Source organism: Pan troglodytes, chromosome 14 (genome assembly GCF_028858775.2).
Source record: "Pan troglodytes isolate AG18354 chromosome 14, NHGRI_mPanTro3-v2.0_pri, whole genome shotgun sequence".
Lineage (NCBI taxonomy): Eukaryota > Metazoa > Chordata > Mammalia > Primates > Hominidae > Pan > Pan troglodytes.
Window position 1 is genome coordinate 33,291,423 of NC_072412.2, and position 26,002 is coordinate 33,317,424.

At 39.0% G+C, this 26,002-nt stretch overlaps 1 long non-coding RNA gene across 2 annotated transcripts in view; it reads right to left on the minus strand.

Annotated features, from left to right (window-relative positions):
* Positions 1-10,152, minus strand: part of LOC107967882 (uncharacterized) — a 28,429-nt gene extending 18,277 nt beyond the window's left edge. For both annotated transcript variants that reach the window (XR_010150430.1, XR_010150431.1), the window contains exon 1: positions 10,042-10,152. This is a non-coding gene — a long non-coding RNA (uncharacterized LOC107967882). The remainder of the gene's footprint in view (positions 1-10,041) is intronic.
* Positions 10,153-26,002: the final 15,850 nt, after the last annotated feature.

Below are 26,002 nucleotides of genomic sequence, written 5' to 3' on the forward strand. Positions count from 1 at the left end.
AAAGGCGGAGACAGCTCAAAGCAAGGACCCCCACTAGGGGCTTTCAGGTCACATATAGGTGAGAGACAGATGGTTGCATTCTTCTGGTTTGGGATAAGTATTTTCAAAGAAGGCAATCAGAATATGCATCTAGCTCTGTGAGTTCAAGGGATGACATGAATAGAATGGGAGGCAGATTTGCCCTGAGTCGGTCCCAGCTTGAAAGGGCCCAAGATATTTTCCTTTTACAAAGCCAATGCCAAAGATTGCCAGTACACTCCTAGAACTAGGAGAGAAGCATAGGACAGATTCTCAGTCATAACCCTGAGAATGAACCAACCCTGACCACACCTTGATCTCAGACTTCCAGCATCCAGAACTGTGAGACAATGAATAGTTGTACAAGCTGCCCTGCTGGAGGTACTTTGTTACAACAGGTCCAGGAAAGTGTACACAGGGAATATCCTATACTCTTTTCTAGAGGATGCATCTCTCTTTCCTTTCCATTCCTCCACTTGCAACTTTTGGATTCTTCAGGACTCAACACACACGTCACCTCTCCCATGATGTTTCCCTTGACCTTCCCTGATAAAGTAATTGCCCCCTTTTACTCCTTATTCCCCCGTTGGTTTGTACTTTATTTCCCCATCGGTTTGTAAACCGCCCCTTGGAAATAGTCTTATTCCTCTTTGTACTCATGGCCATTAGCAGAACCATGGACATCCTTAGTTAGGTGCCCAACAAATGTGCATTGGAATGAACAAGTGAATGATGAATAAGTCCCTGGTGTTTTTTCTCCTGACTTATTAGGTGTCCCAGAGCAGTGGAGTGGTGGTCATGCTGGCCCTCTGAGATGGCACAAATAGCTTTCTATAGAGTAAGTCCAAGGGGAGGATAAAGTGGTCATTAGCATCTCTCGACAACCCTTTGCTGGAGGCTGAAATGAGATCAGCATGTTATGAGCACGTTGTGATGTCTTACTGCACATGCTCTTAGATGAAAGCACTCAGGCTCCCAGCATCCAGTTTTAATTTTGTATTGATGCCTGAGGGAGTGGAACTGGATATTGTAAGGCAAATGCATCCTGGTTTTAATTGGAACATTCAGTACTCTTAATACCTGCCATGGCTTTAATGTGAGATGTAGGAATTTTTAATTAGCATCTTTATTATGGATTTATTTCTTTCTCTCCAAAATGGGAAAAGAAGTGTTGATTTCATAATTATATTGAAAGGGAAATTATCAAACTCTCTTTTATGTAGTGTTTGTGAGTTTAAGAGCAGAAACTGTGACTATATCAGAAATAGAGTTCCGGTTAGAAGGCTTAAGACTTACGTATAATTGTTTCTTGTTATTTTACTCTGGTGTTCATGTCTATTTTGCTTTTGAGAAGTGTATTTTGTCAGGTGTATATAGTGGAGTTACAAACTGAAGCACCCATGTTGTTTTAGGATACTGCATTTTACAGCCAGGATACCTGCTTGTCTTGGTTTGCCCAGTATGTCTCCTTTTAGCAGAGGACATACTGCATCCCAGGACATCCCAGGAAATCCTTAGCCCTAGGGGGTCCTTCACCCTCTTTGCACCCCAAATTCCGAAATCTGTGATTTTTGTACTTTGAGGATATCACAGCTTTTACCAAAAAATATTTTTGAATACTTATATTGTGCTAGGTACCATGAGACACAGAGAGATAAAATGTAGACCTTACCTTTTGGCTTCAAATCTAGTGAGCATAACATACAGCCAAATATGCTGAAAGTCTCAAGAGAGTGTAGCGTGTAATTAATTGGGCTTAGAAGGGAGTAGCTCTCTGATTGCTGAACAGGGCAGGAAGTAGCATTTGAAATTGACCTCGCAGGATATGTGAACTTTAGAAAAACAAATATTTATGGTGGGGAAGAAAATAGAATGAAATATTTCATAGGTTATCATAATTTGTAATCAATTTATTTATTTAGTGCCTGACATCACCAGATTATAAACGCCTTCAGAGGTTCACATAGTATTTTGTAACTATGGAAAATAATACTTCTTTTTTTTTTTTTTTTTGAGATGGAGTATTGCTCTGTTGCCCAGGCTGTAGTGCAGTGGCATGATCTTGGCTCACTGCAACCTCCACCTCCTGGGTTCAAGCGATTATCCTGTCTCAGGCTCCCAAGTAGCTGGGACTACAGGTGCACACCAGCATGCCTGGCTAATTTTTGTATTTTTATTAGAGACAGGGTTTTACCATATTGGTCAGGCTGGTCTCGAACTGCTGACCTGAGGTGATCCACCCACCTTGGCCTCCCAAAATACTGGGATTACAGGCTGGGTAAAATGCCTTGTCTTACTATCTTGCACGTGTGTGTGTGTGTGTGTGTGTGTGTGGATGTAAGTGTGTGTGTGTATGTCTTCTTTTTCAAAAATTTAAATTGTGGTAAAATACACATAACGTAAAATTTATTATCTTAACCATTTTCAAATATAAAGTTCAGTAGCATTAAGTACATTCACATGGTTGTGCAAACATCATTACTATCTATCTCCAGAACATTTTTCATTTTGCAAAACTGAAACTCCGTGCCTATTAAATAGGAACTCCCTCATTCTGCTTTGTGTCTCTATGAATTTGGCTACTCTAGGTACCTCATATAAGTAAAATCAAACAATATTTGCTATTTTGTGCTCAACTTATTTCACTTAACATAATGTTGTTAAGGCTCATCTATGTTATAGCATGTGCCACAATCTCCTTCCTTTTGGAAGGCTGATTAATATTTCACTGTAGGCATAAACCATATTTTGCTTATCCTTTCATCTGTTGATGGACACTTGAGTTGTTTCCACCTTTTGGCTGTTGTTAATAACGCCGTTAGGAACATGGACATGCAAATCTCTTTTTAAGACCTTGCTTTCAATTCTTTTGGCTATATACACAGAATATAAATTTGTATTATCAATCTTACAATAAGTAAGATTATAATACAGTGTGTGCCAGTGTTTGAGGTATTATCGATGGGCCATTCCTCAATATTCTGCCTTGCAGTGCTGGGGCTGGGATTCTGCAAACTGACTTGTTATTGTGCTTTCACTATTATTATCAATATTATTATTGTTTTTATCCAAATATAACAGAGTTCTCTTAAATTAGGCAGGGTTTATATGCTTACAAATGTGCTCACTCCCTGACATTAGAAAGGGATCCTAACAAGAACTTTTTCCTGAACTACATTCTGCTAAACAAAAATGGAAACATTGAGCGGGATGTTTCTGAGCACTAAGAACATCTGCAGCGTTAAACACATGTCAGAGGCACACCCTTCAGCATTATGTCATGAATGAAGTGCAAGGAAAAATCTCACCTAGTGCAGTAATGGGTACAGAGTTCGTAACTGTCAATGGAATACTCTAAGCACAATGACAACTGTTATCATCTAGCTTTATATGGAGTAGGCACTTTTATTATGTGTTTATATATATTATTGCTGTGTGTTTCAACTGAATATATATTATTCCCATTTCACAGAAGGTAAATGAAGCTTAAAGAGGACTCAACTTTGTACATACAAAACCAGAGCCATTCAATAGTCACATCCTGAGGCCTTTTTGTTTTCATCTCTGATACCAAAGCAGCACATGTAACATCAAAGAAATTGTTCAAATATTAAAGTTTTCTAAATGACTGAATTGTAAATATAGGCTTTTGTAAAAATCACAAAATTTATGGAGTAAATTTTATAAATATATACATATATGAAATTTATAATATACATACATATCATATATATAACAAGATTATGTGTGTGTGATAGGGGCGTGTGTGGGTGTAAGTTTTTTTACTCTGATAGGGTCCTGGACTTGGCTGTGTGATCTTAAACAGAACAGTTCCCTCCAAGTGAGTTGCCTCGTCCGTAAGATGGGAATAATAATATCAGCCTCATTGGGGTGTTGTGATGATTAACTGAATTAATCCTTGGAAAGTTCTCGACACAGTGCCTGGCACATCATCAATATTCAACAAATGCTAGTTCTCTCTCCCTCACTTCAGACCCTCAGAGTATAAAGCAAAATGGGATAATGCACGTGACTGGGAGCCATAGCTGCAAAGATCTATACAAATCTAACATGTTCTTATTACAAAGCTGTATTAGTCGTAAAGTCAGAAATCTAAGAAGTTAATTATTCTGAGAATCATGAGGTGTAACTTTCAATTACTAAGGATGATGAGGAAAAGCTTTGAATGGATAATCTGAAACAAAGGACCATTGATTTAAGCAAATTAGATTGCATTGTATGAATATGTTATTATCTATTTCAACTCTGATAACCATCAATTAACACACAGTTGTTTTCAGAGAGGAGACAACAGAGAACAGTGAGCAGAGAGAAAAAGTTTCCTTAACCCAGAGTTCCTTGTCTTTCACCAGTGGGGACTTGCATGACTTGGCTAGACTGAGGGGTCTGGGGTGTGACTTGGCTGTTTCTACTCTCTGTGGGCTTCCTGGGTAAGGGTGTTCAGCTTAACTCACATCCAACCACAGGTCAGTTTTCACAAAGTGTTTCAATCAAACATGATGTGCTGGCCTGTTTGCTTTCATCAGCTCCATTCTGTTCCTTTCCCTGCTTTTGCCTTGTATCCTAGGAAACTACCTTTCCTAGGCTCCCTTAAGACTGGCTTCCGGGTAGTTTTGGCCAATGGGAGGCATTGGCAGAAGGCTGCAAGGCTGGAAGAGGGAAAAATAGGGTAGGTTTTTCCATCTTGCTCAGCTTTGGAACCATCTGCTGATCTGGCAGCAGCTGCATCTTCCTCATGGCTCTAACACTGGTCAGTAGTACCTCTCCCTGAGGTTCTAACACCTACCATGTGCCACCCTCTCCTGCAGTGTTGTTTCCTGCTCTTGGACTCTGGGAATGAAGGCTACCCCATCCTCTTGCCACTCCACCCTTAGATTCATGGTGGTGACTGGATGCTGCTATTCCAAGTTTTATTTTTTGCCATCTCAACTCTTCATCACCTTTGTAACCCATTTCTTTTATTCAATTCTGTTTGTGGAAGGACTTGGAGAGGATTTTGTTATCTGACTGGACCTGTGAAATGCATGTGAGGGGATCACTCCCCACCTTAGGTTGGCGGGAAGTGGCTCCATTGGCATTAGCATCTCTGTCCCAGAGCAGCGCCCACCGTGCCTTCTCCACTTCACGTTCCACAGTAGCCCGTTCTCATCCTAGCTGTAGGGAGACATCATGTCCCTTCCTTCTGGGTGGATATTGAGCAAATACATCCTTTTATTTCTAAAAATCGTGAACAGGGGGCCCTGCTACACGAGCAGCAGAAGGCTGAGTATTAATAACAGAATTTAGTGAAGTAATCAAATTAAACTTACAGCAAAATGAATCTGTTATGTATTAATGACATGCAGAATCGTTTCTGTCCTACGCTGGGGGATAGGACTGCTTAGAATTAGTGGCTAGCTGACTGACACTATTTTTATTTACTTTTGCAGAACCTAATCAATATTTTCTAGGGTTTCTTGTTGCTGTTGTTGTTGTAAATCTCTGTTGGTTTTCTGGCCTTTGTAGACAACATTAATGTTAATATTCTTTCTTCAATTCACGGCTTATTTTCCTTTTTATTACAGACACACACTAGTCACGTGTAAGCTTCTGGTGCTGACCACCCACCTGTACCTACTCCTTCTCCCCCATCCTTAAACACAAAATGAAAGGCCCTTGGACACAGAGCAGCAGCCACCACAGTAGTAGTGCCAATGTCTCTGCGGGGCTTAAACAAAGCCACATCCAAGGTTATCCATGTCATGAGCATTATCTCATTGAATCTTCATAACAGCCCTGAGAGGCAGATAACATTGCTATTTCCATTTTAAACCGAGTCACTGAGAGGTTAAGTAATTTATCCATAGTCACGTACTCTGTAAATGGGAAAAGTTGTCCAACTTTGTCTGACTCCAGTAAAAGATGTTCTTAATTTCTAGAGGGAAAATGGCATGAAAGCAGTTAAAATGTGACAACGTAGATAAAAGATAACTTCCAGATGAAATGAAACAATTCTTTTCCTTTCATTATCTCTGCCCAGACTCCTCCCCAGGTCTTACCCTCCCAGGTGATCCAATGGTTACAGCATGACTTAGCACCTGAAGTCTGATGGCTAGCATCCATCTTTATATGCAATTTCTTTCTCCAGTGAAATAGAGGCTGCATAGTAATATACTTTGGGGTGAAAGGCAGTTCTTCATGAGCCGTATCCAATTCCACATCTCTTGGTGGCCTAGAGAACTATATTTTGGACTCTTTCTCCCCTTGTCTTTTTCAGAAGCAGTCTACCAGGGAGTGGGGGCGCTGTCAGCAGACCCACGCTGTTCAGCTATTCTCAGAATCCATTATTGAAGGCAGTCTGTTTCCTCCCTCCTATTCAGAGACTTGCCTGTTAGTTCTAAAGAGACGGTGGAGGGCTATGAGTCCCTTGAATTACTTGTTTCTGAGTGAACATGGTTCAGGGAATACTCACGGCACCTTATCTAAATACCTTTTACAAGAGACAGCATGAACAAAACCCCACAAATTCGAGTCCTCAGGTGCTTTAGTCCTGCTTGCCAAAAGGTAGATTCAAAGGACACCATCCTCCAGTGCCTGTAAAGATATTTCCTAGTGCCTGGATTTCAACTCCTTTTTTTCATAAAGGCTTTTTCCCTAGCTAAAAGAATTTTCTTTATTGATTTGTCTTTCTCTCAGCTTTTATTTTATTTATTTTTATTTTTATTTCTTTATGTTTTTTTGAGATGGAGTTTTGCAGTTGTTGCCCAGGCTGGAGTGCAATGGCATGATCTTGGCTCACTGCAACCTCCACCTCCTGGGTTCAAGAGATTCTCCTGCTTCACTTACCAAGTAGCTGGGATTACAGGCATGCCTCGCTAATTTTGTATTTTTAGTAGAGACAGGGTTTCACCATGTTTGTGAGGCTGGTCTCGAACCCTTGACATCAGGTGATCCACCCGCCTCAGCCTCCCAAAGTGCTGGGATTACAGGCATAAGCCACTGTGCCTGGCCCTCTCTAAGTTTTTTTTCTAATGTTTTCTGCAACATCCTAAAATATAAATGTGATTTTAAAAATTCTGTTCTCTAAGATTATAGTTATCTTTCCTCTCTAGTCCATCAATAAACTGAGGTAAAAAAAATTGCAAAACTATATTTTAAAAGTCAGTTAGTGAGGTGGTTCTTCTTGAAATACATTTTTTCCTATTCTAACTTTAAATTGGGGAATTTATATTTTTAGATCCTAGCTAAATTCTTTTTTTTTTTTTTTTTCACTCTTCAAACCTTACATTTGTACGATTCAGGGTGGAAGATGTCTCTCCAAGAGATGTAAAAGTTTCTGTTGAAAATCATAATGGGACTGTAAACCCTCTTGCCTAGAGAGGAGAGAGGTAAGGCAGAGAGATTTATCCCCCCTTTTTCTTCCCCCCTCCTTCATTTTTGCCTCTGTCTTGTTTCTTTTCCATATCTATTCCCTTCCTCTTTTCACCTGCTCACATTTTTCAAGAACATTATTAATAAAAACATTTTAAAAAGGACTGACATATAGCATCAAATCTGTCAACAGTGATTATTATATTATACGTCTTCAAATATGATTTCACAATGTAATTGTAAGACTGGGTGAATCAAAACTAGTCTCTTGTTCGAACAAATAAAAAAGAAGCTCAATCATCAACACAGGCCAACCTTAACAGTTTAAGCCACTACTTTGTAACTCATAGAAAAGCCCTGTAAAACATGAATGTAAAACTCAGTTTAAGATAAATGAGTCCCTATCAAGTATCAAACATTCCTCTGTGTTTCAAAATCTACTGTGTCTTATGAAAAACTGAATCTCCTTGGGGTCATTACCATCTATTTTCCTCTGAAGAACATTCTTTTCTGTTTTATTTGGTTAATAAATGTACACTTCCTCACCAGAGAAAAAGAGAAAAGGTTCATAAGAACTAATCGACCCCCAAGTAGTTGGAGTCCATTTCTAGAGCTTAATCACCTACTTCAAATATGGAAATGGGAGTCTACTTACTTAGAATTTTCACTCACCCCTTTTATAGACTTGGCAGGTAGAATAGGTCTCATTTCTGGTTCTGTGGCCCCCATCCAGACTCCTCTATGCAATGTCTTTCACCAACAGAACCAACAGGCCAATGAGGCTTTGCTACAAAAGTCACACCAGGTCCAGAATAAAGCTTGTGTGAACTGGGACTAACTTAGATATGGGCAGCGTTGTTTGACATGCAACCTTCACCTTTAGGGATGCCCTCTTTCTCCACAGTATACAAACCTAGAGTATTCATCGCTAGGTCTTATCTTCCCTGGTTTTAGCTTTTCTAGGTAATACCCAAATGCATTTGACTTATGGACCGTGCCCCACCACCCTCCTAGGGAATCTCCGACGTAAATTGTGTCTGCAGCTTAACAACGATTAATGACTTTCCACTTATAAGTAACAGTTTTATTTTGATTCATTTTAACAAATATATATTGGCACTTAACATGTACCAGGCACTGTGATGGGTTTGATTATGTAGTTGTAACCAGGTTAATCATCAGCTGTCCTGACTCAGAGGAGAGTTTGAAGTCAAGGCTACTCATAAAACATGAAGTACACAGTAGGTAGATAAGAGCTTTGATAGGGGAGATTGGCCAGAGTACATAACTAGTGGAGCCAGATTTTGGAGTTAGTATCTTCTGAAACCTGAAGAGCAAGTAGAAATTAGTCAAGCATCAGAGGGCTTTAAGAATGGGGCACTCTCCATTTTGAGTAAATGAAAAGGAACGGAGCATGTGGAAGGAGCTAAGAGGCTGCAATGCAACTGCAAAGCAGAATGAGAAGGGTGGAGTGGTGAACACAGAGGCAAGCAGGGAGCCTCCTTATCATCTGCTTTAACCCAAAGGAACTCTTTTAATGGTGGATGTAAGACATAGTTACAGCCAGTGGGAGACAAATTTTGGAAGAAGTGAATTTTTTGAGGTCCCTCAAACCACACTATGTAAGTAACTCCTTGATCTACCTACATAATAGCCAGGCTCTGACACGGACTCTGAGGGCTGCTTAGTTACCACATTCATGCATCTCTCAGCCCAAATGTGAGCAGGTCCCAACACACACCATTCACGTGTGAATGGCAAGAGAAGGCTTCCCAGATCATAGGTCAATTTCCCAGGCATGTGATATCCTGCTTCTTCCCCGACCCTAGTGATGTCAATAGTACCTGTCCCTCCTACAACTCCTTATCAGGAATTCCACCCAACTCACAGGCATAGCTGGCTTTGGTCCTATGTTCTGAACAAAGTGAACTGCCTGCAGTTCATAGCTGAATGTTGCAGTGCTTTGTAGTGGGTTGAAGGCAAGCTAACCCACAGGATGACTTTGTGTAGCATGGCTCAAGAAATGAGCTGGTGCAATCAGATCTTTGCTTTCTATAATCTGAAGTTGGAAATGGAGAGGCTGAGTGAGTTACTAGTGAAACCAAAGATAAAATTGTGTTATATGTTTAACTCTGGATCAAGATGAGACCAATTTACATGCAAGTCAAAGTTCAGCAGCAGTTGTTGCAAGGATCAAATAAATTAATTTGTGTGAAATACTTAGAAATTGATGGGGATTCAGGATATGCTTAACAAGAAATAGCCAGTATTCATTTTGTATCTTGATACTGGCAGCATAGCTAGAAAAATGCCCTTGGTAGAGAGAGGCACATGGAGAAGATGCATAGAGAGGACTTGGTTGCTGTGAGGGAAAGGACAGGCCCAGACCTGACACCATTTTAGTTGCCAAAAAAACATGCAGTCCTGCATGGAAGCTCTGCCCTTCCAGGTGACTTGGGAGAGATTCTGGTCTTTTTCCAGCTAAGTAAGCCCAAGTAAGAAACTTCCTAATTCAGAGACTAAATTAGACAAATTGAGTTATCTTCCTAACCCATTAGTAGTTTTTAGGCACAGGGTGTTGTTAGGAGTAATGCTCAAAATCCTAAGAAAACTGAACACTCGAACAAAGGATTCTTAGCAAAGCAATTTTACCTCTGTGCAGAGGGGTTCCTCCTTGGCCAGTCACCATGAGAGCACACCTGAACAAATGGGCACGAGAGCCTTTATTCCTGACTCAAGTCCTGCCCCTGTAACCTTTCCCCATTGGCCGGGGTCGGGTCGTACAACCTAAACTAATCCTGGTTGGCTAAACATTTGATTTTTTAAGATAAGGTGGGCACGCAAAAGAAAGTGGAGAGGAAAGGGGAAGCGGTGTCTGTAATGAGCTGGAAAGTTAGTCCTCTTTCCAAATAAGGAAAGGAATGTGAGCTGGTACTGATAACGCCTGGTACTGTGGCATGCCTGGGCATCTAACAAAGGCAGAAAGGGAAAAAGGAGAAAGGAGGGGGTACTATGAATTAAAGAATAAAAGATTGATCAGATTATTTGAAGAGAAACCTCATCATATCCCAGTGTCATGTCAAAATAATGAGCTATTGTTAAATCCTAAAAGCCCTGGTGCATTTTTTTGTACCCAAGTGTATGTTAATCTATCAGTTAATTTAATAATTTCCGTGCCTTCCTCATTACACACATGAGCTGATAAAATCTGGCCCATGAATTTTCACAGATTCTGCTTATAAAATGTTGGGATAATGAACTAATTGAAAAATTCCCCCCACCGGCCAATTCTGAAACAAGTGCCTTTGTTAGCTGTGTTCCAGGAGAGGTTAAATATGTATTTGATTGTGTGTAGATATAACCAAGACACTAACAATAGGTTAAATCCTTTGAAATTTCCAATTAAAGAGAAATAAAGTAAGCAAGAAATTCATAGTAATTATGACACTGTTGTGCGATGCTTTGTTATGAATGGAAATAAAAATATAATTTTATTAGAACTGAAATAAGGATTATGTTCTCAGATTAGAGTCAAAATGCGGTGATGAAATAAGAAAAGCTACTCATTTGGCACAGAAAGAGTACAGCAGCAGAGGAGGAGAACCAGCTAACTCAAGAAATAATTGAGACCTATGCTTCAGTCAATATCACCTGCCTCTGACTCCAGATTACTCATTATGCTTTTGAGTCATGGAATCAATCTTTTGATATCTGAAATCTCTCTGCCTTTTTAGGTTTATCTTCATTTAAATCACAATGTTGTCATTAAAATTTAGACTATTTCTTGAGGACATTCCTGTCTTCCTATTGCTGTTGGTTATCACCTTTAAATGAGCTTACCTGTTGAAAAAGTTCAGGGTGGGTTTCTTATCATTGTTCTTAGAGATGGGCTTCCTCAGTTGTACAAAGACTTCTGCAGCAATTACACTTTCTTTGTGAAGTTGTGAGTGTAGAACTTTTCAATCATTCACAAAAGAAGAGAAGATAGAGCAATGAACTCTCATTTATCAAATAATTTGCACTGTTGAAGTTATCATAAACCTCTAATAGCATTTTGCCAACATCGCTTAATCTATCCCCCCAATGTATTGATTTACTTATTTTTTCTTGAGTAATATAAGCAAATCCCAGACATCTCATTCCATCCATAGATACTTTGCAATGCATAAAAGATATCAAATAGTATTTTTTTCAAAAAAAGAAAAAAAAAAAAAAAGAAAGGGAAACTTGAAAAATACTGACCTCCACCCCTGCATTCAAGGTGTCCAAATTTTACTTTCAAGGCCTAGTTCAGACTTGCTAGGCTCCCTCTCAGTAGGGGCTGCATCCTCTTACTTGCACATTTGGAAATTTATTTTCTGCTGTCTTGTAGCATGTCCTGAATTAACTTGACATAACATTAAATTTTGTATTTTTATTTAACTTCTCAAGAATTTATGTTGTTTCTAAAACTAGAACAGGGAAGCAATGTGGTATAAAGGAAAACACTCAAATTTGGACTCAAAGGCTTAGTTCTAATTGGGATTTTGCCATTTTTACTTAAGTTTTCTGAACTTCAGTTTCTATAGCTGTAAAATGAAGAAGAAACTGGCCCTGTTACATTGCAAGCTACTCATATTCTTACATTTTAATTTGCATTTATTTTAATAACTTAATTTTTAAATAAGGGATTAAAGATGTTTACCTGCATGAATACATTTCAACAGAACCAGAAGAATTGACTATGATTTTTAAACCCATTAAGATAGCATAAATCACAACACATGATTTATTTATTTAAATGATTAAATAAGATAATGAATGTGAAATGGCTGGCTCACAGCAGACTGCAATAAATGGTACCTATTATTATTAGCTTGGGACCAACTACCTGGAAGCAAGAGACTGTGTCTTCAAAAATTTGTTTCTTACCCCACAGAGCTTAGTCCTGTGACTCACACACAATCTGGAGAAGGACAATTAATATTTGGGTCTTTGACTTGCTGATATGCCAGGTAGAGAAATGTTTACACATTAGGAAAAAAAAAAAAAACAAAAACCTTGCGATATAGAGAGTATTTTTCACAATATCTGGAGAGAAATTTCATCTGATTTGGAATTATAGGTTGAAGGACTAGACACGACCAGGATATGTCCTGAGACTGAGGGACAAATCCTTATTCTAGCCACACGCAAACAGCGGATTTTGAAAGCTGCCTCCAGCAATATAAAAGAACCTCAGAGCTGTGACTCAGCACAGGGTTATAACACTCTGATTTATCTTTCTCTAATCTCTTCCTCAAGGTCTGAAAGAATTTACTGTGCAATTTAGCAGAAAAAGTAGACAACCTCCGCCGGGCTCTTGTGTTCCAGTAATCCTCTCTCGAACCTGTGAGCAATTTCCAAAATCCGGTCTCTTTCTTCTAGCTCTGGTGTAAATGTCTTAGAAAGACTTGTAAACCAGAACAAGAATTCAAATAACCTGCCAGGTCAGTGTGCTTGCATGGACTTTTGAAGTTTAGAAAGATGTATGTATGACCAGAACCCCAAAGAGCTAAGCAAGATGGCTGGAGGTTGCTGTTTCCAAACACCACGTCTGCACGCAGGGAAAATGTAAGCAGGTTTAATTGTCAGGATCTCAGTACTCTGATCCCGCCTACAGTCCATCCTCTCCCAGGAACTCAGAACCCTAAGCTCTTTCTCCAAGAACTGCTGGGAGGGGACCCTGGATTTTCCTTGGGGAAAATCCGGTGTTGCCAGGCTGATGACAAATTGCTGTTTGGTATTATTAACAGGTATCCGTTGAGGTTGGCAAAACCTCTCTCCTTCCTTCTGCCCCCTTGCCTGTCGATATTTATTGATTCTCCATAGCGTTTAGAGCTGAATTTAACTCCCCATTTTTTCTCTTCTCAGCCTCTCCCTGTTAACAGGTTCATCCTCTAATTCTGAGTTGAAAAATGGATCCCCTTCCCTTCCAAAGCAGGGAAACTTGACTACAGGCGATCACATTTTTTTTTAAATGTGTTAAGAATCACAGCAGTTGTCCACTGTTGACAAAATGCTCAAAGGACAGAGGTGTGAGGGCTTGTGAGAAAATCCACAAATTCATCATGAAGTCCATCATGGCAGTTAACTTGAAAACCAGGGATGACAATGTGGGTGACACCTCCTTCTTAGAGTGTCCCATCGCAGAGAACAGGGGTGGCTTGATCTGTACGGCATCCAGCATTGTGGGGGCCTATGGTAAGCATTCCGAGAAATAGGGGGAGCATGTAGCATCACAGGCAAGAAGCGAGATGAATGAACTTTCTGTTCATTTGAGAGTGCAGACAGAGGTAGGAGGAAGTAGGTGGAAATGAATCAGTGAAATAAACCGGCATCTGCTCGCACACGGAGCATGCCGTTTCCTGACATGACTCACTGCCCAGCTCCTCCTGCCGCCTCTGACTCACTGTGCAGAGAGGCTGGTTTCTAAGGAGACCACTGAGGGCTGGGCAGTAGCCACCTGTGTAGACACTGTGCTCACATGGCCGTGGAGCCTGTTATCTAGAAAGCCTCATTTCTTTAAATGTCATTAGAGAGAGAGAGAAAATATTTCTTAAGGTTATTCTTGAGGTTATTTACAGACACACACCTGCTAGGAAGGAATGAAGTTCTTTGTCCAAAATAAGCAATTGATCCATGTTTTGGCCAACAGAGCTGTGCTAAATGCTAGGCACATTTGGAATGACTGGGGGATAGGGGAAGGACGCAGGAATGAAGAAGAGAAAAATGGAATTGATATTTCAAAATAAAATGCAAGTAAATCTATGACATATAATTACATAATAGTGGCTCACATGTTTAGTACTCACTGTATGATGGACATTGCCAATAAAAGATCAGTAAGCCCAGTTCCTCCCCTCGCAGAGCTAGTAGGTCCCAGGACGGTGGAGACAGCGAGCTTCTCAGAGAGCAGCTTTTCTGCAACTCATGGAGGGTAGAGAGAGAAGTTAATGTACCCAAAGTGAGAGACACAGATGGCACCTACAGGAGCCTTTCCACTCTCAGGCCACCCAGAGTCTCAATTAGTCCCACACAGTGGTGTAGAAGCTCTCATCTAACTTGGTTCATTGAATGAGTTTGAAAATAATGATAATACTGTTTGTCAGTAAAGAGATGCTGGCAAAATACTCCAAAAGTTTCTGCTCTTAAAGAGTTAACTACTTCCCCTGAATACCTATTTGTATTTTTTAATAGCTTCAAAATACCTTATCACAGGCAATGGAAAAACAACAACAACAACAACAACGTCAACCTAGCCAGTGTCAAAACTATCGTAAGTTCCCAACTAATGAATTTTAAATTTTCATGAGCTTCTATTAGGTATTTTGTACCCTCAGTTTTTTTACGCCACCAACACTTTTCATCAAAAGGGCACGAAAACATTGTGTGTTTTTAAAGGGTAAGAAAATTCTGAGGTCTTATTTTCCTTTTAACCTTATGTTCAATAAGCTCACATCCTTGCAAAGGAAGTACATAATTCTACCATAAAAATCAGCCTTTCATGGATTCAGAGTTTTTAAGAAAGTCTAAAGTAAATTTATCTGAAAATAAATCTTCCTGAGAAAAAATACATTTTTTTCCTGGAGTCATTTTTAAAAATATGACTTGATATTATAGCTGTATGAAGGAGTATCTGAAGTACTGACTTCTTATATCATTCCTTTACATTTTCCTCAGAGTTTTGAAATTGCTCCCTATTGAACGAGCCTATTCTCTGTGCAGAGGAAGCTTTTTACACCTTCTACAGGCGTGGAAGGCAGCAAGAATAGAACTCTGGATTGGATTGTTTCTGTTTCTCCCTCCCTCTCTCTCTCCCTTCCTTCCTTCATTCCTCCCTTCTTTTTTTCTTCTTGCCATTAATAAGCGTTTTTTGAACCCCAGAGTTGACCACATATTTGCTCTTCTACCTTTACTTTGGGTTTCTTTGGAAGATACATACAAAGATGGTATCTCAAGGTCCCTGGAAGAGTCAAGGCAGAGAAGATCCTCTATACATGAAAAGGAGGCAAAGAAGACATGGAGAAAGATGATGTCCTATTCTTAGTTACAAGTTTCACCAAATTAGTAGTGAGAGGATCATACATTTACAAGACCTGAAGATGGTAGATGCTCTTGGGGATATAGCAGGGTGGGCAGGAAAGAGGCAAGTGGAGACTCAAGTACATCTCTTCAACACACTTAGACTTTAAAACTCCATTTCAGCTGGCAAAGTTTGGCAGTAGATATAGTTTTGTGAGAAGTAAAAAGACCAGATTGGAGCCATGAAAAGGAATAAAATTATTGGAGTTTCCCAGAGCCAGATCTAGGCTTTAAGTGGGGAGGAGATAATTCTTCACATTCATATCTTCATTCTGTTGCCCAGTTCAGAAGTTGCAAAAAATGAACCAATTGATGGCCAAAGACCAAATCTAGAACAAAGAGCATTCACTCTATTTTTTTTAGACATGTGAGGATAGAGAATGAATAGCTTAACAAGGGCTCATCAGACGATCAAGAAGTAGGTCTTAATCCTACTATGCTCCTGGCTTTGTGATAGCCGGGCATTCTCCATCCCCAAGGAGCTCATGGAGTAACTGTGCAGACACATAAAGATAAAAAATAAGAGAGAATGCTATGAGGACAGAGAGAGGAGGCATGTCCTTTTGGAAAACTTTGGGGAAGATTTCATGAAAAATTGATAGATTTTGGAGTATGGTTTCGAACTAGGTTTTGGGTTATAGGTAGTTTCACCACTAAGAGAAGAAGGTTAGGTCGAAGGAGAGTTATCAGGAACTTTTATTAAAGGAGAGAGTTATGAAAATGCACAGTGTCCAGACAACAGGGAATAGGTGCTGTAATTAAAAACATAAGTTATGGTGGAAGTTATGGCAAAGTCGTAAAAGAAGAGGCGGAAAATATAGAGGCCATGATGCAAGATGTACTGATAGAGGCTGGCCATGGACAACAAAGCCATTAATTTACTTTTTCTTTTTTGGGGGATTGGTGGGGTGGGGATGTGGTGGGAAGGAGAATCATCAGTAAGGATCTGCTGTCAAGTGTCTATTTTAGACACCTGATTACAGGAGTGTGGAAGATGTGTGGGAAGACTACCTATTCTTTAACTGCAGCTCCCTGTTGTAGGTTGAGTTCCTGGAAAGGAGCTTATCAGATGGAGATTTGCAGGTAGGAAGTTTATTAGAGATTGCTCTAGGGTGCAGGCAGCAGGATTAGGCAGGGGGAGAAGTTGCTGCTACCATCACAACAAAAGCTTCAGGTTATTCCAGAGAGCCACCCAGAGCTCGGATGGCATGTAGAGTTGTATCAAGTTGAGACAATGAGGTGAGACTTTATCTTCATATCACCTAGTCATTGGATAAAGAAGAGGGTGTGACCTTGGTCAGCTGAGGTCAGTCAACAGGAAGAAGAACTAAGCTGCAAGCTACCAGTTGTCACCATGATCAACACCTGGGGGAATGGGTGTTTCAGATCAATCCTCAACCCGTCTTTCCAATCTCTAGAAATTGGCACCACCAACTACCCTGTTAATCATACCAAAAGCAGGGGTAATTCCTTGGCTTCTCGCTTTCCTTTTACCCAGTACCCACTCCACTGGTAAAATCCTGTCAGCTCCTCCTTCAAGGTTTCATCTATTTCTAGTAAGAGTATGTTAATCCTAGTTCATGCCCCCTCATCTGCCATTGGGACAAGAGACTCCTGAATGGTCTGCCTGTTTCCACTCTTGCTTGTTTACAGTCTTTTCTGTATATAGTATCATATCAATGCCTGGGACCTAGGGAATACGCAATACATATAAAATATGTGAATGAATGATTTCAGAAGGTGCAATCTCTTTAGCCATAGAGGGACCATTCTTATGGAGAAATAGAGAATGTGTTGGCCTCTGGATGACCTAAGGAAAAAAAAAAAAAGAAGACAATAAATAAATTTTGCATACTAGGGAATATTTTTATAGGGTAAGTCTTATAAATGTCAACACATGCCAAACACATGTCAAAGATTTTAGTTCATTTATTAATGAGGGACCCAGTCAGAAGTCACAACCTGTTCAAAGATGAATTCAAACTATTGCACATATATAATTTATAAATAATGCTGAAATACATTAATAAGCAGTTGCAAAATTGGATTATTGGAGACAGAGAGAGGAAAAGATCAATTACATTTCCACCAGATACAATTTATTTGCGTCTCTATAGACAAGAAACATCTCCACTGCACTCAGTTATTTCACAAATATATACAATTGTTCAAAGACAATGAAGTTGCAGAAACCCTATAGAATCAGTTAATCCAGAAAGATGTGCTTACATAATACCTGGTTTTCCATTGAAGATACCCAGTAATCTTTCTGTCTCATTTCAAAGGCTTTCACAATTTTTTTCTTTCATAGGGAAGAAGAAAGGAAGAGAGAAAAGGTAAATAAAACCAAGATTTCATGGACAGTGCTGGTTTATGGGTTATGTGTTTTCCTTGAGAAATAATTAATAGCAAGTCTTTTTCTCTCAAAAATGTCCTGTTTGGAAGATAGGATGTATAGTCACCCTATTTGGAATTCACGGTCATTTCATTATTATTTACTTAAAACCCCTTATAACATATAACCAAAAGATGCATGTAGTAGGGATAGAGCTACGCTCTGAAGGATTCAAAACAATTTAATAATTAGTGCTTTTCATTGAAGCGATTAAGGCTATGGCAGCAAATCAACCATGTGAGTTTTGAAACCAGCACAGCCAGGAACAGCCATAGCTGTTTTCTAGGCTGTCTCCTAAACATGAACCCTAAACCATCCACCTGGATGAATTTAGTCAGTCTCTGATTCCATTGATCATTGGATCTTCTCATCGTGGGAGATGGCCCCAATGCTTGGACAACATCAGTTTCTAAAACATAAGGCATTTTGTGTTTTCTGGTAATACTCCACAGCAAAAGCCCACAATAATATTTGTGAGTATGCATTGATCAGGGAGTGAGAGCAGAAAAGGACAGGATAACAACCATCCTATGGCTGTAATAGTCTGTATTTATCATTTCTCAAAACTAGACGAGCTGAATAAGTATCTAAAGGACTGAATTTGCTTCGGATTTTCTTTGTTGTTAAAATACACTGACCTACTCCTTTATTTCCACAGCCTCTGACAGCTATAGAAGCCATAAATCTCCTTCTTTGCCCTCTCTTTCTTTTGGCTTATACTGTAGAGGGGTTTTCAAATTCTATCACCTCTGGCTTCCCCTACATGGCATCATGCTGAGAAGCAGGCAGCTTAATCAGGCTCCCAGAATTTTTAAGAAAGCTTATGAGATAGAAAGTGCTTTTCTATAAATCTTAGAGGATTTGCTTACTTTTCCCTCCTCCTTCAAACTAGGAAGTCACATTGTGAACTGTAAACAGAACTCATTCCCAAAGGGATTAAAGCTAAATTTAGAACCAACGACTTAAGAACTGTCTGCAAACAAAACCACATGTGAATCAGCTCTATGGAACAATAGTTTGAACAAATGCAAACATAGTTACTAAAATGTTTGCCAATCACAAGCTCTAATCAGAGTTTGCTTTATTCTGAGAAGCAAATGAGAACTCTGGAAAGGGTGTCAGTTCATTTCTAAGCCCTCTTTGAAATGTTAGGTCAGAGTGAAAGTTGTAATGTAAAAGTCACTTGAGTGTTGGCCTCAAGTATCACTGTATTTTGGCTGAGCCTCTGATTTGTATGTGGTGAGAATCTCTCTTAGAAACATTTTTGAATCATTGACATTTACAAAACAAGTCATTTGCCACAGAGGGCAGGTCCCTGAAGTCCGTTCTTGAATACAAAAGGAAAACAACTAGTGCAGCACCAACTCAGGCATACCAAACTCACCTTCTCAAACTGGAAGATTTCATGCCACAAGCATTTTGTAGCAGCATTCTCGGAATAGTAGTAATTATAACTAACATTTGCCTTGCCCTTTATGGTTTGCAAAGTGCTTCCAACCCAAGACGTCATTTCAGAAGTTCTCAGCATGGACCTTGTAGGAGTGGGGAAAGGGAGAGACTGTTCAGCAGCAAGTGTCAAAAGACTGCCATTTTCAGCTGTCATTTTCCTGGCCTTTGCTGTTGTGAATCCCTACAAATAAGATTCTCCTGGAAAGGAATATAAAATGTGGTTGTTATAGTCCTTCAGAGTACCTCCCTTGCAGTACTTGTTTTACATAAATACTCACTGAGTTATATACTACATCAGGAAAGGTTTCAAAAAGTGAGTACTAATTAAACTTGGAAATAGTTTTTTAAATCACAAAATAGTCAGAAGTGTGTATCTCATTTTGGTTTCACATTCAGATCAGTCCTAAAATTGGTCAGACTTTCAAGCAAAGTCAGACATGCCTATCTGTATATTCTGAAAATTAGGTGAATTCATTTATATATTCAGTAACTATTTAAGTACCTACTCTGTCAGTGTCTCCCATTTTTAGATGATACAAAGATTCGTAAAACCTCTGCCTCCATAAGTTTATACTCTATTAAAGACGAGAAGGTACACACATAACACTTAAGATGCAAAATATCAAAAGTCTAGAGAGATGAGAATTAAAATCTATTTCTGAGTTAGGAGAATTAGAGCAACCCTCACAAAGTAAGGTTTGACTCGGGCTTTACAAAGATATATGAGAAAAGGCATTCCAAGGAGGAAAAATAGCATGCAAGATGGGAATATTTAGGATGTGTTTGGGAAGTGGTAAGTTATCCATTATGGTAGGAGCACAGATGATTTAAAAAAAAAGAAACCTAAATGAATGACATTCTTATGTGGCTCTGATAATTTTTTTCTGTGCACAGCCTAGAAAAAAAACCTCAGATAAAATTTAAACCTATGCCACATATTAACATAAAATCATAGTTATATATAGAGACAAGTATATAGCTCTGAGTATAATTATATATGTTCACAACTGATTCACACTCCTATTTTTATAGCTATTATATTTCCTTTTTTTCCTATAAAGGAACAAAAAATGTTTCCTTATTTAGCAATAATGCACTTTCTTTTATCATTAAGCAAAACCAAAAAAAAAAAACTAAATGAGCAACCAAAATCTACTGCCCAAAATGATCATTGTTCACATTTTATGTATATTCTTCCAGCTTTATCATCTACTATATAAATATAAATATGTTTTAAAATATTAGAAACATTTTTCTTTTTACCAAAGATTTTTTTACAAGTATTTCTATTTCTGTTGCTGCATGATATTCCATTATATGGAAGTGCCAATATTTTTTTAACCAATTTCCTATTGTTAGACATCTGAGTGGTCTATGGTTAGCAATGAACAGCCTTACAATAAACCTTTGCTTGCATCCATGAATATTTCCTTAGGATAAATAACAAGAAGTGACCTTCCTACTTCGTGTGTGTGTGTGTGTGTGTGTGTGTGTGTGTGTGTGTGTGTGTGTGTAGTCTAATTCTATTCCATAAAAGTTATACCTTTCTTGACTCCCACCTGCAGTAGAGCTATATTACTTCTCAAAGAAAATGATATAATCTCTCAGAAATATGGGATAGTCAGAAACACAGGGCAACTTTTACATTTGAGCAGAGACATTAAATCACTAGGACCTGCGTGTAGTGAGTCTTCCAACTGATATATCTTTCAACCAGAGAAGCCCTCCTTTATCCATGAATAAGCATTAGTTGCTATTCTCTGCATCATGGATTCCTCTCCATTACCACCTTAGCCCTGAAAACACTTCTATCTACTCCTAATATAAGCCACGTGAAAAGCTAAGATTTGTTGCTATTTTTCATTATGCTGAGACTGATCACAGAGGCATACTATGGCAATCACAGACACTAACCTGGCGGTAAGTCAGAGCAATTTCATTACAAGTGCACGCTTGCATTTTATGCCCCTTAATCACTGTTACTGCTCTCCCAAGCAGCACATTCTTTCAGCTTGGATTTTGACAATACGTTCTTTGTCAGAGGAATGCTGCAAAGAGGGTGAAAGGGGCTGCTATTGCCAGAACAGTTCCCTGGCACCTGAGGCGGAGGTACTTAAAAAAGCCACTGTGTGCATTTGCACTTGCTCCATTGGTGCACACAGCCTTACTCAAAAGAATAATGATAATGCAGGTAACAGTCTTATCTGGCTCAGCGGTTTTACCTTTTCATAGCTTCCAGATGTTTAGTGGAGTTTTGCTTATGCCCACTTCTTCAGAAAACCTACCTAGTTGTGTTAAGGTCAAAGGTACAATGCAAAATTCCCTGAGACCTGAAGAGCAGCTCTATCTGAGATGACTGAGTAGCCAACTTGCTACGCTGTGCCTCTTCTTAAAGCATCTGTAAGCTGGGAATCACAATTATTGAGAAAGGATCATAAATTAAATGACATGTAGAAAATGTCTGACATGTCAGAAATGTGGCCAAATGGGAATTCCTGAACCACAGTGACAAGGAAATCAATTCCATAGCTGGTGGTTGATTAAACCCAACTTCAAGCTGTCTTCCTGATATCCAGCTTCCTGGTATAGTATTTGCAGAGAACGCTTACCCAAGGTTGGCTCTAAATGAGTAATGTTATACAGACTGTGAACAGCCTTCGAAACCATGTTAGCCTACTAATTATTTGTGTGGGAGGCTTTTCTCTGGCCTGTGTTGGCCGACGGAGAAAGGTAGAACCACTAGTCATGGGTAGTTACCCACACCGGGTAAAACACTTAAACAATGCCGCCACAATATTATTGATAGATGTGTTGTGCAAAATATTTTATAATGCATATGGAAGGAACTGACCAATCAAAACAGAATAGACATCAGCCATAAAGAATTGGTAACTGTGCTGAAATAGCTGAAATGCACTGCCTGAATATCAGCCTGGCTTATAGATAAGTGTGTAGATAGCAAAAGCAACATCCATTACTGAGAACCTACCATGCGCTAGGTACTTATGTGGGGCACTAGAGACATGTAATAAGCATAGAAGCCTATAAGATCAGTATAGCCGCATGTAGTAGTAGCAGTAGGAGTAGGAGTAAGAGTAGTAGTAATAGCCATCATTTGTTGAGGCCCTATTAGGCACTGAGTGCTGTTCATTTCATTGAGTCTTTCCAACAACTCTACACCAACAACTCTACAAAGTAGGCATTATCATCAGATTACATGGATGAAATAACTGAAGCTCTGAGATGTAAATAACTTGCCCAAACCATTCAGATACCAGAGCTGGAACAGAAAGTTCTATCTCTGTAGAAGCCCATATTCACTCCATTATGCCATGTGGCACCTCCTTGGAAATTGCACTGGTCTCGGCTCTGCCTCTAGCAGACCACTTAGTCTCTTCATTCTCAGTATTCCTGTCATAAAATTAGGAAAATAATATCTGTACATACTAAGTGCTCAATGAATTTTAAATGTATGCTTCAGGTTCTTAGCATATGTGCTTTATTAGCAAAGCACAATCCCATCCCTTGAGAGATTTGTAACTTAGGTGGTTAGATAAGATATATACATTAAACATTTATATATATATATATGTAAAACATATTAATGTGTCCCTCGCCTTTACCTGGGCAAGTCTTTCTGTCTGTTTCTCTCTCTCTCTGCTGGCCTTAGTCTGTGTACTCTGTCTTTGTGCTGAGGTAATGGTGAGAATTATATGGGTCTATTGTATAACATTCCAAGGTAGCATATACTAAGTTTCAAACAAGTGCTATGGGTGTCAGATATGAGAAGCACTTCTGGAAGTAGGCGGTCTGAGCATCTAAGAAAGCAGATTTCAGTGGCAGCTTGTTTTATGCCTTGAGGGGAAGGTTGACCAAAGCTGTGGGTATGTGGAAAAGAAGAGAAAGGCATTTTAGACAAGAGAAAATGCATGATCAGAGACATGGGATTGGAAATGTGAAATTTGTTTGGAGATTAGTAAACAAATCTCTTTTACTGGATTTAAAAGTTATTTTTCATAGCACAAAATGGCAAGAATAATAAATGCCAAAGAGTCAGGCAAACATCACTCAAAGCAAATATGCCCACGTTACCAAACTTGGTGTTCTAAGAATATAAAAAAAAGATATCAGTTCCTGTTATTCTTTTCTCAGAATAATACTCTTTGATATGAATATACTTAAAACCATTCAACTGTACATTTAAAAATGGTTAAGATAATTAAAAAACAAAACAAAAAACAAAAAACTCATCAATACTCTTTAGGGAAATGCCCAGTCTAAGTGCCCCAAGCCTTAAAATTATCTTGGTTATAACATTTATCCTGCATTTTAATTGGTTCTTTTCTTTTCCATCTCCTGCATTAGCCTGTAATTTCTTTCTTATTGGTCTTTGTAATTCTAGGATTTAGTGTCTGACACATATTATATAGACTAAATATATTTTAAGCAAATTAAGGGCTTCAAGTAAGAAAAATTTTGAATAAGTTGCATTTAGCTTACAACCTTAAAACCTTCCCTAACGCTCTTGAGAATGAAGTTTAGGGTCAGTCAGCATTAAGGAGTATATATAATCTACATGTGCTGGGCATGAAATGGTTAAGCAGCAAAGCCCAAGGCCTCTGCAGCCACTGGAGCTTTTTGATCATACCATAGGAAGCACAGTAGCATGGTCAATAACTTCTGTGGACATTAGATTTTTTTCAAGTAAATTCAATCCGTAAATTGTTCTCTTCTAGGCAAAAAGCCAGGGAGACCCATATAATTCTCACCATTACTTCAGCACAAAGACAGAGTACACAGACTGAGGCAAACAGAGAGAGAGAGAAACAGACAGAAAGACTTGTTCAGGTAAAGGCGAGGGACACATTGAATGTTTTAGCCTTCTATTAATCTATTCAAAAACTAATTATAAAGAGAAGAAATACAAGACAGAAACAGAAATAAAGTTGTTAGAGACATTGCTCTCACAAGAGAAAGATGGAGAATTTCTTACATTACATGTTATTCCTTCTGTAAGGAAAAGAATATTTGAAAGCAGACCAGGTAAGGCCAAAGAAAGCACCTTATTTTCTGTCCCATCTTTAACTTTGCTTTGATATATCCATGAAAACATACAGAAAGCCCTAAAGTCACACAGCAAACTGATCAATGATTTGAAAACACTTGGAGAAATTTCTCTAAGGTAAAATGTATTTGGGTTGGATTGTATTTGTGTGAATGGCCCATTCTGAAGCCTGGAGTATTTCCTGAGGTATTCCTGGCAACACGGATGAAGGCAAGAGCTGGCTTCTGCTACCGTGTACTGTATGCCTTGTAACAGGGGCTCTGGACTCCAAAAGAGGCTGCAGTAATCAATAACACAGCATGGCATGGCATGCAAGGGTACTAGGACATTGTGTATTGCATGCTGTTCTTAGAGGTGGAGGCAAATTCTTTATTCATTGAGGAATTTATTCATTCGATCATTTTTTAAATCCATTTGACAAAGACGGTCTAAATTTCCTCATGTTTGGTGTTAGAGTGACACAGATGTGCAGGATTGATTTGGTCTCTGCTCTTATGACACAACGGTCCAACAATGAGAAAGAGTCAGTTAAATATGAATTAAAATAAGTGTAATAGGTTCTTTGTTAGGAAAAAAATATATACTACAGGTACATAGGAAGAAATATACATGTGGGGTTCTGGGGGTGGGAAGCAAGGACCTGGAAATGTTTTTGTAGAAAGTGACTTTTATACTGACCCTGAAGTCAATGTTAAATAGTGTTGGAGGTGTTACAAGAAAAAGAAGGGAAATCTGAAAGCAGGAGTGTCTTAGTCGATTTGTGCTACTGTAACGAAATACCACATATCTTTATTGTCCAACCTCTACTGATTACCCAGTTTCAAAGTCAGTTCTACATTTTTAGGTATTTGTTATAGCAACACCATGCTTTCTGTACTAATTTCTGTCTTAGCCCAGTTGTGCTGCTACAACAAAATGCCTGAGACTGGCTAATTTATAAAGTATGGAAATGTATGTCTCACAGTACTGGAGGCTGGAAGTTCAAGATTATCATGCTGGTGGTTTTGGTATCTGTTGAGGGCTTGGTCTCTAATTCCAAGATGGTGCATTGGGGAAAAATACAATGTCCTCACAAGGAGGAAGGGATAGAAAGACAAAAAGAGACCCAGAGTGTTTCCTCTAGTTTTATTCCTAAGGTCACTAATCCCATTCATGAGAGCTCTACCCTCAGGACTTAATCACCTCCTAAAGGCACCCCTTCCTAATACTATCACATGGCTATTAAATTTTAATGTATAAATTTTATATGGGACACAAACATTCAGACTATAGCAGACCTCTAGAAAGAGCTGTTGCCAAGCGTGTCCACCCCTAGATGGGTGAAGTACCACAGTCTGTAAAGAAGGCTGTCATGTTTGGAATGTTTGCCTCCTCCAAAACTATGTTGAAATTTAATTGCCATTGTCACAGTATGGTGGGACCTTTAAAAAATGATTAGGTGATGAGGGCTCCACCTTCATGGGTGGGATTATTGCCATTATAAATGGAGAAATTTGTTTACCTCTTGCTCTCTCGTTGCTCTTATACTCTTCTGCAATGTGAGAAATAGCATTTGTCTCTCTGGAGAATGCAGTGTTCAACATGCCATCTTGGAAGCAGAG